General features: G+C 33.7%; 1 long non-coding RNA gene across 1 annotated transcript; it reads right to left on the bottom strand.

Moving 5' to 3' along the window:
- Positions 1 to 962: 962 nt before the first annotated feature.
- Positions 963 to 3990, bottom strand: LOC148828636 (uncharacterized). The gene is made up of 2 exons (XR_016091618.1): positions 2395 to 3990; positions 963 to 1605 (listed from the first exon to the last, which is right to left on the bottom strand). It is a non-coding gene; the product is annotated as an uncharacterized LOC148828636 (long non-coding RNA).
- Between the last annotated feature and the right edge of the window lie 12731 nt (positions 3991 to 16721).

Raw genomic sequence — 16721 nt, 5'->3', positions numbered from 1 at the left:
ACATTTATTCAGATTTTCTAAGTTTGAATTGTTCTGTATCTATGAACCCCATAAGGGAGAGAGGACCAGATCCGTCCACAGCAATCAGACAGGGATTGAACTTTGGCAGGGACACTATTTGTATAGATTATATGATACTACTGTATATACTGTAGATTACTTTAAATTGACATTCTATTGCCTCCAAGCCACTATATCTGTCTTTAATTGAACCAAAAAAACAAAAAGAAGATTCAAGTAAGGTCTCATTTGACAAAGAACACATTTATGCAAATAATCATGATAGTTTTTTCACATAAGAAGATAAGAAAGGTTGCAAATGAGATGAGGCCATTCAGTCTGACTAGATCATTTGGCTGCTATAAACTAATCCATCCAAATATTTGTTTTCATCCCGCTGTTTCTTGTACAGGCCAGGGTATTGGCTTAACCAATACGGACCAATATAGACCCAGTTCCAGACCAGCACAGCACTTTTTGTAAATTGTGCCTCTTGTTCTCAGTTTTTAGAGTACTTTCTTGTAGTTTCTAAATGGATTCTCCTTTATTTCACTTTTTTCTATATGTTTTGTTCTAAATCTATGAATTCCGTTGTACATCTCATTATAACTATGTTTACTGTGAAGCTATGCTACAGTTAACCAAATGAACAGTAGGCAAATGACTCACTCTTCATGATATACTCATTTTGTACTTAATATGTCACAGAACAGGCTGTTTTTATGAGTTCATGCATCTTTCAAGAAACTCAGACATGAAAAAAATGTTAACAGCCCACAATAGCCTTGATCCTATGACTACAGGAAAAAAGAAACAGTACCTCTTGATTATGTATTGTACATAATTTGCATAAGCAAATTTTACTTCAGTGGATCTCTGGACCTATATTTTAGCCACAAAATTATTATTTAATCTTCACAAGTCTGTTATTTTGAATAATAAAAATTACGAATACAGTTACTGTAGATATAAATTTTATTTTGCTTAGCTCTCATTGTCTTTCATTTACATCATTAATATCCCAATATTCTTAAACAGAAAAAAAAAATATATTAACCAGTGTACAGGATAATACAATGAGCCGTATATACAGTATAGTAAGTTTCTTTATCAGAAATGCTAAGTCTTGTACTAAACACATAAAAAGGTACAAAAGTCAATTTAAATAAGCAATAATTTTTAGGTAGACAATTACTTATCCTTTCAATTTTATTCTGTCTTCTGTATACACAACATACACACATTAAAATAATTTCAATTACCTTCTGTTTTATTTTGCTTACATATTTTTTGCTTAAATAAAAGTCAAAATGGCTGAATATGCAACTGTTTAGCATCATTGTAGATGCTGAGTGCATAACATTTTTGCTTTATACTCGAAAAACGTTGTAGAGAAGATTACTTTATCTATCCTCTTAGATGCGAAGAGCTGTTGATTGAGGCACATGTGGACTTGGAGAACATTCAGATGTCAGACAGCCTCTCACTTGGGGTATTTGACAAACTGACACCCTGCTAAATTGAGTGTCGAACTCAGCTTGTCAAATACACTGAGTGGAAGGCCTCAAATTCAAAAGTAGAAATGGCCACCATGTGCAAAAACTTCTGGAAGAACAAAAAACACTTTGGTTTAATACAGAGAGGAAAACAACATACAGTCCATTGATGAGAGACTATAAATCATTGCATTAAACATTATCTTAACAAAAAACATCGTTGTATTTTGACTGTCTTATTGAAAGCTGCCTGCTCTGATGACTAAAGAAAAATCTACAGTTTCAAACTGCAGTGTCAGTTCTCTAAGTAGACAAAATCAACACAAAGGCCACTGAAATGCTAGCAATATTAGTCTGTGTACTTAATGCTTTCTTTAAATTTTACATGAATTTCTAAAATATAAGCAGGAGAACAAGCATTATACTTCTTTAAATGCTTTTTTTAAAAAATAAGAACACTGAAAGGATGGAATTTAATGTCTAAGTCTACATATTAAGTCTAATATGAAATTAAAGTGACCCCCCCCCCAAAATTGAGAAAATGTTGAGAAATAAATCTAACAGGACTGCATCAATAAAAATAAGATCCTTTTGGCATATTAATATCCATCATGAAATTAAGTTAGAAGAATAATCTAATGGTTACCAAGATTTATTAATTTTATTCAGAATACTAATCATTTGCATTTTTCAGAGCAGACAGATTGGGAAAAAAACATGCAATCCATAACCAAAGGCAAATTAATAGTAAAAACATTTTAACCCGCTTAATTGTCAAGGTCTTTCTAGGATAAACATTAACTTTGCCAAATATCTTTAGGACTTTTTTTTCTGTCCATTATATCACACCCTATAGTGACATCTATAAAAGTAAAAATACAAGTCAAAATGTACTCACAAAAATTGCTCGTCTCTTCATTTTGGGAGATCTGCATTATGTTCTTTAACTAGACAGCACAAATTTGTAACTCATCAAGTTGCTTTCAAATGCGCCTGACATTAACAAGGAGATTTATTTGCAATCTAAGTACTATTCTTTAATTAAAATCAGTAACTTTGTTTGCAGTGACAGTAGCCTAATGGAATAGCTAAGGCCCTTAACTTTAACTCACATGTAGACTCTTTTGATTCTGAGCCTACTTATAGCCACAAGCTCTTGCTGGGCTTCCTGTATATCAGACAGCCCTGTAGATGCTAAATGCGTCACATCTGATGTAAAAGAAAGCTAATTGTGAGCTTTGAACATCCCCCCGGAAAGCTTTCTACAGTCCTTCTGTTTTATCATTGTGGATTTATAGAGGTGAATTTGCTACAAAATGTCTTCGCTGTTATTGCTATAGGAAAAGTCCATTCCTTTTTTACATTATATCAAATTTAAATACATGAAAAACATTTCACTTTTAATCCTGAAATTCATACATTCATACTTTATAAGTTGAACCTACTATTGTTGAAGCTGCTTTACAAATTCTATGGGAGAGGTGGCATATCACAGTATGTTCCTTTCATTTTTATTAATCTGTTGAGTAACACGTACCACATATTTGTGTTCCTAGTATGATTAATTGCTTTGATCTCAACTTTTGAATTACTCATATAAAAAAATGAAATGTAAGAAATCTGTTTTTATCTCTAAGGTTGTGTGATCTGTAGAGCTCATTCATATATTCGTATACACAATATGTTCAAGTCTATCGAAGTTTTTTTTTTTTAATCTTGTAGCTGAAGACCAGTCTCATTCTTAGTCAAGTTGGCTAATGGATCTGGTATGGTTTTGTTCCAAGGAAAATATATATTTGTCATAGGTTCCCTTTCTAGTAATGTTCTTACTAATTACGAAAATGAGTTTGATTTTTTTTAATGTGTTGCAAATATATATCATTGAAAGATACTAAGTTTATTATCCCTTGATTTTTAATATCTTAAAAAATAGGAAATTGTAAACGACAGATAAACGTATTTTGAATAGGTCAGACTGAAGCTACGTAGCTGGCAATAGTAGAAAACAGAATATGAAGTGTTACCTTTGAACACTTTTCTTTTCCAAAATATTACCACTGCTGTTTAAAATAATTACATTTATACAGTTTTTGTCTTCTTTGTTTTTTTAATTAGTTTTTGTCTTCTTTGTTTTGTTAAAATAATCCCATGGATTTTTTACTCATTAAAAAATCCATGGGATTATAGACCTGGACCAGACTGCCTATGTGAAATCTACACACCTCTAAGTTTCAATTTCATTTATCAACTAGTGGAAAAAGATACAGAAGTATATTTTAACTATATTTTATCTATAACATGGCAGATCAGAAAACTGACCACAAATATAATTAATATAGGTAATATTTACAATTTCTAAGACATACAAAACAAGACTTGTATCTTGTACATACCTGTTTGGCCTTAACCCTGCCAGAAATGTTTGACCATTTCCATTAGGCCTCAGTGCTGAGGACAGCAAAGCAGGGCTTCATCTTTTGCTTGTATCAATGACAAGTGCAGTAAAGGCAGGAAGGCTGATCATTTTCAAGGTTTGAAATTGCTAAGAGGAAGCTGAAAATGGGGAAGATAACTGTGAGGTTAGCTAGCAGGAAATATCTGGGATTCAAGTGACAAAATGTCACAGTTGTGAAACACCCCAGAAGCTTTTAACTGTTTGCTCTGGTGTCCAGTTTACGGTATGTGCTAAAACCATCCCCCGGTCTAGATGCATTCATACATTACAGACAACCTCTCTTCCTCCTGTTTCTGGTATTTTTTCCAGACCTTCACTTTCTTAACTCTTTATTTAAAAGTATTAAAGCAATTTATAGAGTTTGTGAAGCATGTGTTAATTCATAACAGTGCCATAGCAGGTCAATACCGAAACATTTTCTAATATTTAATGAGTTAGAAGCAAGCAGCAATACTTCCCCAAGCATTTTATGAGTTTTAATGTTACACTTTTATAGCATTTACTGTATTAGAAAAGTATCTTTGAATTTCAGGCTTATCACTTCTAAATGTTTTGTCTTTAAGTATAATACTATAGTTGTAATTTATTTCATTGAATGCCATTACCTGTAAGGCACCATATCAGCAATTGCATAATTTTGATTCCTCTTGTGGAAATGGGAAAGCTCTTGGGAACGAGACCAGGGAAGAAGGACAGACCACAGTGGAGCTTGGGGAAGCTGCCACTTTGAGCACAACGATAGATTGGTACAATTGCCCGATTGCTATATTGTTGAGTTACAGCTGGAAGGCCTGGAGGCTACAGTACCATGGAATTGACCTGAGGTTTGCCTCTCTCCTGGAGAGTGACTCTACCAAGATCCAAAACGGTCTGTTTCAACCATGTATGAGTACACTGATATCAGTACTCTAGAAGTACTGATGCTGCTTATTTCTGTTCTTTATGTACTGTAGTTCTTTATGTAGTGTTGGGTTTTACATCACATTTGCAATGTAATAACTGCTATGCACAGTACATTTTTCAGAACTGCTAAAAGTATGATTTGTGGGGTAAAATGGCATTCACATAAGCCAAAGTAAGAAATGCAGAAACCAGGAAACCTCAAATATTATCTTGCATTGGCAGACAGCTCGTCGTGATGTTCAGGTAGTAATGCTGTTCATGATACTATTTCAGTTCCCTTCTATTCAGGACAGCTCACATCTACATATATGATATAAAAGAGAAGACAACAAATATAAAAAAATATTGTTTAATTTATTTGAAATAAACATGGCAAATCTAGGAAGAGTGAGCTTTTAACAGATGTAGTGGTTTACTGTATATTCAAGAAATATAGATTTGGTTCTAGGATATATTTTGTATAAAGATATTTGCAAAATTGCTTATTGGCAGTTATTTATTGTCTAATTTCAACACAGGATCCTACAACTCTCTTAGACATTTATAGTGTTATCTGTCATAGAATCCCTTCAAGCCCTAGGTGAACAATCATTTTCAAAGGCCTTCGGCATTCTACATTGGAAACAACTGTACAGTAAAACTAAGCCTGAATAATAAATTAGCTGGCACTACTCCAAGGTCACTGATAGCTGTGAACAAAATAATTTTTGCTACATTAGGAAACAAAATGTCCACATGTAAGACATTTTGTCCTGAAAGTCCATTAATTTAAACAATACAATTGCATGTCATTCTTGGGAGTCCTCTTGAAAATATTTTGAATGTAATAAGCAGGAGGCCTACTTCATCCATTTAGTTTCTAAACCACTTTATCCAGTACAGGACTGCGAAGTAAGCTGGAGCCTAACCCGGCAAGCAATGGGTGTAAGCCAGAATGCACCCTGGATGGGATGCCAGTCCATCGCAGGAGGCCTACTTCAATACAATTTTTGTTTTTACATTTTCGATTAAGGATGTGTCTTGCACTGAATCCCCTGGTTTAGTGTGTCAGGTGGGGTTGGTTGGTTCCTCATATTAGGGTGTAGGAATTTAATCTTTTATGGGTGTGAACTTAAAAAAATACACTAACCTCCAACTATTAAAAGGCTACAGAATATAATTTGGACCACTACACCACATACTTCCCTTAATCGACTGAGGTGTTGTTCAGAATATAACAGTGATAAGAATATCTTATCAGTTTTGGTTTTGCTGTCAAACTTTACATGCCAGAGTGACAAATAGTATTTTTCCAGCATGCGCCACTATGTAGCATAACCAAGTTTTTGCCTAAAAAATACAGTATTCTTTAGGGTTTGTGAATATTGTTCTCTTCCTCAAAATAAGATATTTTCTGTACTTTCCATTAGTGCATTGCTGTATGCAATGTGAGCACCATTCATTTCATATATGAAGCGAAACTATTTTAAATCAAAACAAATATCGGACCAACTATTAAAAATGTAGAAGAGTAATGTCTATATCTTAATTGTAATTTCACCAAGATGAGAGTTGTTCTTCGGTTTTTAAACTGGTTTGGGGCTGCACCCAAATTCCTTGACTTGTGAAAAACGTTTTCTTCCTTTCATTGAAATTGATTAATCTGAGTTCTATTGAATCACCTCCTGTTTATTTCCCTACATTTCTATCTCAAATACTCATTTCAAGGAATGCAACAATTATTTACTGTTAATGACTTTGTAAACTCAGAGCAAGGTCTAATTTAGCTTTTAATAATTGAAGTCAAATGCTACAAGTGGTTATTGTGACTTGTCATTCAAAAGACAAGGTGACAGCTATCAAAAGTGGAACTATTTGTATCTGTCTATTTGGATTAATAAGCTTTAAAGGATGTGAAAATGCTTTCTCTTTCTTTATAAACATCTAAAACCATCAGGGAGCCAATTTCAAACTTGAACATTGAATTTACACATAGCAATGGTAGCAGTAGTTCCAGATGAAGATTTCTCCTGACCCTCGTTGCCACAGATACTGTATATTCGGGATGTACTGTACATGAACCCAGTACCCATTTACACATGTTTTAAGAGTGCACTGTGATAAGGCGATTTTGGGTGTGGCTGTGTTGCAGAGTCCACAACTGCTTCTTCTCAATGACAATCTCCAAGATGCTCTCAATGTTCTGGCATGATGTTTTTTGTTTGTGCAGAAAATATTTTTATAGAAAGAAGAAAATTAGGTTATGTTTTGACAGGGCAGTCAGATGCATTTTCACATCTTGCAAATTTAGGCTCCTTTTCCACTTTTTAGAGTTTGTTCATTTTTGTGTTTTTTAGGTATGAAATTATTTTTTTATTAACTTAAATTGCACCTTTGACCACTCACACAGTATTCACTTCTGTGCAGATCTTACACACTTTGTATTGCACTGTTTTCACTTTCATTCAATTTTTTTCATCTTTCTTCTTTAGAAACATATTTCACACAACATTATGCCATATCCATGGCTTAATGGCATTCCTAAAGTGAAGCTTTAGCCTTTTTGTTTTAAGATAACAGTTAGTGCTAAATGATTTGTATTTTTGTAGTTGAAAAAGCAACATTTTAGCTTCATGGAGTTTTCAAATTAGCTCAAATTAAGGTGTTGAGATCAGCTTTTTGAAGATTATGATTAATGTGAATTAAAGACATCAAACGTGGTTTCTTCCCACCCAAACATAATTCAAAACAAATGAGTTGTTTTTAATATAGACACATTGCTGTAAACGGGTTTCCTTGAACCCTGCCAGAGAAACATTTTAATTATTCTTCCTGGAGCACATTTATGCACATTAGTTACAAAGAACCACAGGCAATATTGCAGAACATGATTTCTGATCATGTCCATGCAATGTGTAACTGGATTGCTAGATTGCACAACATTATGAGTAAGCAGTTATATAAGCAGTTTATGCCACCAGTATAGTGATGGGGACACTATACTGTAAAAGGACACAGTACTTTACATAAAACCAGGTTCTGACTCTCCGTGGTCATTAAAAATCTCAGGGTGTTTCTCAAAAAGAATAGGAATGTTACCCCAGTGCCCTGGCCTACTTTTCCCCCTGGCCTTTACCAATCATGGCCTCTTCATAATCCTCATCTAACAATTACAGTAGCTTTATTTCTCTGTTGTCCTCCCCAGTGAGAGCTGATGTGTGGTGAGCTTACTGGTGCACTTTGGCAGCTGACACATCATCAAAGTGGAGCTACACGTTGCTAGTGGTGGAGTGCCCAAAAAAGTGTTTTCTACTGTAAGTGTAAGAAATTATTATTAAAATTTTAAATATTGTTATGTCTCTGTTTTGTGTTGTTGCAGGGAAGAAAAAGAGCTAATTATCCACTCACATCATGTTTCTGTACATGTACAGTACAAACCCCTAATAACAAAGTATCTCCAAATAATTGAACATAATTTATTGCATTTTCACAACAGCTTCACATCTGTGGTATCGATAGCTGCCTTCTGCACAAGTTTCTGCATTATTCTCTGGTACATGCAGAAGATACAAGCTATTTGCATGTGTCCTTCCTCGTGTGCTTCATGTTGCACTACAGTAGATACACCACTTTGTATCGAGACAATCCATTTTAAGATTTTTACAGCATGTTAAATCCATTTATTTTAGTTTCATGTGTATATAGTTCTATCATCCATTTTGAGCTAAAATTTATATATTAGTCTTTTCATCTATTATGCATTGCTGAATGTAACAAAAAGCCTTGCACCCATTGCTTTAAAACTGCTTCTTTACTTTAACCACAGACACATTTTTGTTTGTAGTTATCAACCATTATTAAATCTTACTAGAACAGATTGTATGCCATTATATGAAAAGTGCTTTCAGAAAATTGTATAAAATATTATTGAAACTATTTGTCACTTTTTGTCTTTTACATCAGGATTTGTTTTCAGGTGTGGAAACTACTGTTGTTGTTTTAATCAGCTATACATTTCAGAACTTCTATGATCCTCTCACAGATCTTATGAAAAGCAATGCTATTGCCTTCTAACCCGATCTTGTCAAATCTCAGAAGCTAAACAAGTCTGGGCCTGGCCAGTCCGAAATTGGCAGACTCTTAAAAAAAAGGCTGCTGCTGTGAGAGCCATCAGTGGACCAGAAGGTGGCGCTCTTCCCTATGGACCAGAATTTCAAAACTTACTTTAGATTGCTTTCATATTCTAGCCTGGCTAAATGGTCTCCTTAATTTAATTGGTAGAGCAATTTCTAACTTCTCTACCTAATTTACTGCTACTATATGTGTCACACAGGTGGATCCTGCATTTTAGTTGTGTATGAAGTAGACTCCCGTCTTCTGTACTTACAAAGCAAACTTCTGGATCCCCTGGGTTGTCAGTCCTGTAAACACACTCCCTCATACTTTCTACTTCTTTAGTGTCTTTGAGTCCTTAATTTGACTCCTTAATATACTATTAGAACACTAGAACACAACAAATCAGACAGAGATCACAATCCAGTGATCTTCAGAAGACCTCTGCAAGAGTCTTCATCTTTCAGGTATCTGTTGGTAAGGTGATTGGAGCAGTAAATGACAAATGGGTCATCAATGAACTTTTAAAGGTCAAATATAAAAAAGGGGGCACCCAAAAATGCTTATATGTATTAAATATCCTATAACATCAGTTTCATATGAGTGATATTGAGATCAAATTAATAGAAAAAATAATTTTGTGGACATGTTTTTTTTTTATAAATCAGGATTTACTATATGGATTTTGACAAGTTAAGGCCAGATATAAAACTGTTCAACATGAAACATGAAAAAAGCAAAAGGGACCTCAGTAAATTTGAAAATTTCATCACTTTTGCTTTTAGTTGCTAAGTCAGTTTAAAGGGGAACTGCCTAACCACCACCACTCTCCACAAAGTTGCTTAAGAGAGTCAGTTTAGTTTTCATCAGCCTCACTGCAATGTGGAAATTGGCTTTATAACTATGAAACAAATGAAAGCTTTTAATATTAGAGATCAAAACCACTATGCATAAATTACATCTGGTTTAAATACGTCAAAAGTCTGTAAATCATGCTGTATGATTCTTAAATGCATGTAACGTAAATGTATTATTCCCCAAAAAATAAATCTATTGGTAAATTGAATGAGGAAATCTCATTAAATTGTTCCAAAGCAATTATTACTGTTTTCAGCTTTTGTTATTTTTAAAAACATAGTCCCATTGTACAAAATTTATGCAAAACAGAAAAGATATGGAAAATTGTTAGTCTGAGAATTTTCTAGTAAGTTAAATTTGAAAGCCAAAGTACAAAGCTTTACTTTAAGTACTAGGTGCCACTCTACAAGGCCCCAGGTAAATTAATTTGCCAACTTTTTACAATGAACATTCTATAACATTCGCAGGAATCATATATAATAGTAAAACTACACTTAACATATAAAAAGATCTAGGGAAAAAATCAATATGAAACGAATAATCTTCACAGCTACAAATAAGAGACTGCATGCATAGGAGAGACCTACTGAAACGGAAGGCTATATGTTTCCTTATTGATAGGTAGGTAGGTACTTTATTAATCCCATGCGGGAAATTCAAGAGCTACAGCAGCCAGGCACAATCAACACAGTACAGTACAAATGTAGTAATACAGTAATACAATACAATATTTTTTTTAATAGTCAATGTGCAAGCTGTTTTTGCAATCCACTGTTACACTTTATGCATTAGAGTATAAAAAGGCGTGAGCTGATCACTTATTATAGTGTTAGTTTTTCATCTCACAATCATCTTAACTCTCAAATGTTATTGTTATAAGTCTCTTTTTAGACATCTAACTCTTGCATCTGTGTGCCAGTTCTGTGTCATTTATCTATGAGGGTGAAATGAAGGTTGTCATTCTTCCCAGTGTATGCAAAGTACTCTAGGGGTTGGAGGAATATGAAGCAACTTTCCTAATCCATTGCTCAGTTGGATTGCATTAGAGCCCATCCCTTGATTTCCAAATCAAGATAGATATTTCTAGGGCTGCTTGATAAGATATTGCTGCTCTGGAATCAGTCCAGAAAAGAGCAACCAGATGCATTCTGGGACAAATCTTAACCTTATAAGTACAAAAATAGATTAGAGAAGACTATGAGGGGACTGATGCTAGTATTCAAAATCCACTTTGAATTTGTAACCTTTATTGTGTTCTTATGTTCAAAGAATATAGTCATGATTTTCCTCAATTTTCTTTTATGTATCCTACTTTGATATCAGTAACAGAACTAAAAAAGATTATTCAAAAAGGCCATATTGTTCATGCATTGTTAAATATCTTCTTAAGTCTTTCAGCATCAAAATGAAATGTTTTGCCACATTTAACAGCAAAATTAGCAACCAAATCCGAATTAAATTAAACAATATTTTTTTATCTATGGATATTACTTATCATTGCCACTGGCACAGATTTTAAGATTTGGCTTGAGGAAAGGTAAAATCTAAATGATACATTTATGATTTATATTCTGCTCTAGTGAGTCTACGTTGTTCCTTAAACGAGCATGTGAAATCAATCACAGCAAATGCCCCCTGCTGGAAATGATGTGAGTTTATCTAGACCACAGGAAGTAGTTCAGCATTTAACTCTAAAGTACTTTTATTTAATTTCAAGAAGTCAGTATTACTGTATAACCTGGTTTCTTGAATGATTTCTGGCCTTCATGAATAAAAAAATGCTGAAAAAGACAGTGAATAAAAGCAGCATGATGGTGGGTTTTAAGTAGAAAAGGCTAACATACATTACTTAGAAAACAAAAATACAGGAATTAAAGGCTGATTGCTTTGGAATCAACTCTCAGATGATAATTAATGATCAGTACTCCTCTCAGAGTGAAGTTTTCTCAGAAAATGACAGAAAGCTTTATCTAGCTTTGATTCCATTTCTCCACGGCCATTGAACTCTTAATGTTTATGTACTGTAAGCTTTGAATGACTGTCTTCTTTCACTGTTACTAATGGAATCACAACTTCCCTATAGCTGAAATCAAGTGATTTGATTTTATTTAAAGATGCCTCACACTAAATCATGTCACACATTTCACAACATATACTGCAAACCCATGATGTCCAGTAAGTTTGCATCTCATTTGTGTTGTTATTTTGTTTGGGAAACTTTAGGCCTCTGTACTCTCCCTTGACAGTTCTTTGGACTTTGAGGAATGTTCCCAGGCAGTTTTCTTTTTTTCAAGCAGTGTTCATGGGAATGGTGTCTCTACAACTGCTGCACAGGGGAAAAATAGAATGCAGAGTGACTTTAGAGGGCAGCAAACTGACATCAACAAAACTGCACCAGTGTTAGATAAGGACATTGCATGTTTAAGCATTTACCTCCTGTAGAAAAGATGGTTGCTTAAACATAAAGTTAATTTGATTACACATTGTAATAAAGTTTAAAGTCCTTAAATAACTGGCCAGTTATAGTGAAGCTTAATGGAAAATGAAAATGTAGTGTAATGTTCACACTTTAAAAGAATAGAACATACTATTAATTTTCCTCATGTAAAGATTAAGCCTTAATTTCAAACTGCCAACAAATCAAGAATTCTAAGCCTGAAATCTGATAGAGATTCATAGGGTTCATCTCATGGAAAGCATGAAGTACTGGGTTCAATTCCACGACCGATGAAGTGGGTCAAAAACCCGATTTAATCTGGGGCGTTTAAATAATACAAATATTTAGTAAAATATTTTTTTAAAGATGCTTCTTTGTTTCAGTGCAGTGAACAGGACAGTACATGTGCTTTGTGAGTCCCTTGACTTTTAAAGAGTTTAGAAGTCAAGGGACAACAAAAGTTCAGAAGGGATAACTGCAGTCAACTTCAATTGGCCTCAAATGTCCTTAACCGTAATCATTCCTTATGTCATTTTCTCAAATTAAAAAGATAAACATTGTATAAGCCCCTTCACTCCCTGACATTTGTCTCTTGCATCCCTCCTCCACTCCATCTCCACCTCTACAGCTGCCCTCTGGTCACTACTCATTCTGCAGGTGTGTCCCACCTTTCTCATCCTTTGCCCCAGAGGTTGGCCTTCAGCAACTTGTTTAAGCCAAATTTGCTATGAATAAAATGTTCAATAAACATTTTCAATGCACTTAATTTTAGAGTGTTGTTACGCCTAGTGAAATGCAATTACTATCAAACTGCCACCTCTTTTTTTTAGAAATACCAGGGCAAAGGAAGCTTTTAAAACCTTTACGCCTGTTGCTAATTGTTGCCGACCACCCCCAAAAAGCAGAAAGAGTTTCACATTCGTTTATAATTCAAGTCAGTGTCTAATAATAACCTGAAAGCAAGATGCAGTGCAGCATCGTACAGAGAATATTGTGTAAAAATAAATATGGAAAAAAATGTTTGTATTCAGCTATTGAAAAAAAAATTGTTTCAGATATAGGCTCTTGACTATTCTGTTGTTGTGTATCTACATTTGGCATGACATTAAATTCACTAACAGCAACAAACAAATCAGAATCAACTGTTCAGACAAAACACATTAAAACATGGAGTGGTTTGATGTCAGCATACATAGAGTATGCAGCTAAAATCTGCAATTATTTGTTCCAGTGTGAAATGTAATAATTTTCACATGTACATTTACTATACATATTGTATTTACTGTACATACCAACGATAAGTTTTGGATATTTTCTCTTGGTTTCCCAATTATTTTTACAAAACTATAGAGCTAGTATTGTTCAGGGGTACAAAACGTTGAGAATTGTCTTGTGCATGTCACAACAAAAGTCTGCTATGAATAGCAAACCAAATTAAAAGTTAATACAAATAAGTTAATAAATAAAATATAATAAAAAAGCTTAAGAACCTGGACCAGGGCTTCTAATATGAATACTATTACATTTCTACATGCAAGTAAAAAAGGTTTAAGTACTATGATGATTAAATATCTTCAAATTAATTCTGTAGCAGTCATGTTTTTAATCAGTCACCAACATCTACCAAGCATTTGCATAAAAACAAGGTTATTTTTCACTAAAATGCATAATTTGTGAAAATGAAACCTAGTCTGATGATACAACCAAAGCCACAATATGGAGTTCAATCCCAGTTTACAAAAATGCCACTGCAGCCTCATACAGTATGTTCATGGATATGTTGCTTTTAGTGACAGAAAGAGATCATTTTAGAGAATAATCCTACCTAATTTCACAAGGCTTTGCAGATTCTGGGTAGAAAGATTAACATGATGTTATTCTGTAAAATCCCAAAGGTTTACGGAAACAGGAAATTACATTGCTGTTGTGTAAACTTTGAAAGCTTAGCATTCTCTGAGGTGTTATTGATGTAAGGAGTATTAATGCAATGCAGTTGTAGTAGCAGGTTTTTCACTATTCTGCATATACATTTTCTCAATTTCTATGCCTTTGCTTTGCTTATATTCTTTTGTTTTTCCAACAGTATTTTGATTAGTTACAATAATAATCACTGAGGGTGATTAAGAATTTATCTATTGAACTATTGTTGTTCACTTGAAAATTAAAACCAGAATGCTAAAACCAGACTCCAGAGCCGTACTAAAATGAAATGTGTATAAATAGACAATAAAAAACAAAACAGCCAAAATGCCTATGAAGCTACACTACACTATTTTAAGTTACAGATTTCAACTTTATTTGTGGTTATGTCACTGTGTACTAAACACATTTGCTATAATGTTGTATTAAACTTAAGTTTGTCACTGTTAGAGACATACTGTACTGACAACTGAACCATGTTATAAAATTTATTAAAGAATCTAATTTAATTTTGTATGTACAGTACGACCTTAATACCGTCTCATTATTCTTCCTCTTTCAATGGGAAAGATTTCAAGCTTTTCATCTTATTTTTATTCTCGGGGGAGTTTCTTGTAAATCAAGATCTACTGTATAGGCACTCCATTAGTCTTCCTAGTCTGTGGGAAAGTTTATTTTAAAAGGATTAATTCTTTACATTATGAAAAGTGTTACCATTGTATATGCAGTATGTCCTGGAGTCAGCCCAAGAACAATGCAAATAATTCGAATGAAAAATATACGTTACAACTATTCTATACTGTAATAGTACAGTACATATCCTTTAACATGCAAACAAAAGGCTGTAAAAACGTATGTTCAGTTATCCCATTAACCAGCAATTGATGGATAAAAAGTTCAGTCCAAATCCTGTCTATACTAGTTAGTTTAAGCAGTACAAAATCTGTCTTTAATTTGATTCAAAAACAGAAACATAGTTCAAACAAAAATCTGTGTGACAGCTCAGATTGTGCTTAGCCCTCTTAAATATCATTTTGTAAATTTACATTTTTCTAGTACTGTATAAATCCAGTAGGTGGGGATTTCTGGAAAGGATTTTGGTGTGTGTTGCCAAAGAGAAAAGAAGTAAAAGCTAAGAGGTGAAAGACAAGTGGCCTTAATATGAGCCTGAATTTCATAAGGCAGAGTTAGAAGACTTGTTTTTTGTTCTGTTATTGTTTGGTTTCCAAATGACCACACAGTAAACAAACAACTAACAGCAAACAACAGTGCAGTATGTCAGTGCATTGCCTCTGCAAACACAATTGGGATTCAGTATGTATGATCTTGAGGAAATAGAGTTTTGCACCACTCTGTATTAAAACTTGTATAACTGGGTTCACGGTTACATGATTGGGCAGCCCAGCATAGTCATAGTCTGTTTTTGTCACCATAAACTGCTCAGATCATTCCAGCAATTTTAGAGGTGTCAGGGGAGGTTGAACCACAGAGTACAAAATGAATAACCTGAAAAAGAAAAGAGTTTCAGGGATATACACAAGCTTTAAATGATTAAAAATGTGTTTGTTACAGGACATTTCAGGCAACAGCTTTTTTCTTGGACCTTTGACACAAATGATCTAATAACTGACTTTTTAGGCATTTAAATACTATGAATTGCTCAGCAGAAAGCTTTTAAGAAAAAATGAAACAAATGAGAGGAGCCCATTTGGCCTTTTCTTCTGCCTTCTTAAATCAGTTTGTTATTGTTATTAATTTTAAATACTACCTGGATAGTTTTAGGTGTATAAAAATTGCAATAACACTCAAATGTTAAAGACTAATGTAAGTAAATGGAATAAATAAAATAATATTTTATCATTAGCACAATCTCAAAGTACTGAAAACCTAGATCATGGAATTACTTCATTGTACACAGACTCTTTTGCTTCACTTTTTAGCTTTGTCTCTTAAAGTGTTCTTCTTTCTAACATTCATCATTGTTGTGTTTATGACTCTGTTGAGTGAAGGCCTTGCAGCACAAAAAGCATCACAAATACAGCTTCAAAACTGTGAAAGACATAAAATATGCAATTTATAGAAAGTCATTTAATCAATTTCAAACTGCTTCATTTTAATTTGATAATAGTTCCATTAAATAATTTGGATATATACAGGTCACAAAAATGATTAAGATTCTGGTAGTTAGGCCATTAGTGAAGCACCTATTCAACTAACATAAAAAACTATGTTCTAGGATGCTGATTAGCAAACTGTTGACTGAATTGCTCTCTTCACACAAAAATGCTAAAATCATAGGGTTAAAATCAAGGTTTTAACTAATCCAAACAAAGGATTTTACATCTGTAATAATGTACACAAAGGGAACCAAAGTAATAAAATATAAAGCAAAAAATGTTCATAATAACATCAGTTTGTAAATTCAAACATGGGTTGCACAATCACATTGTAAGAATGACAGATTTAATTTTATGTGTTTATTCTTACGTGTTGTGCAAGTTATGTTCACCATATGTTTCTGGATAGTAGCATGTCAAGACTGTGTTTCATAGCGAAAGAA

The sequence above is a fragment of the Atractosteus spatula genome, chromosome 9, assembly GCF_055471065.1.
Source record: "Atractosteus spatula isolate fAtrSpa1 chromosome 9, fAtrSpa1.hap1, whole genome shotgun sequence".
NCBI lineage: Eukaryota > Metazoa > Chordata > Actinopteri > Semionotiformes > Lepisosteidae > Atractosteus > Atractosteus spatula.
Note: the sequence above shows the minus strand (reverse complement) of the source record. Positions and strands in the feature narration are given on the sequence as shown.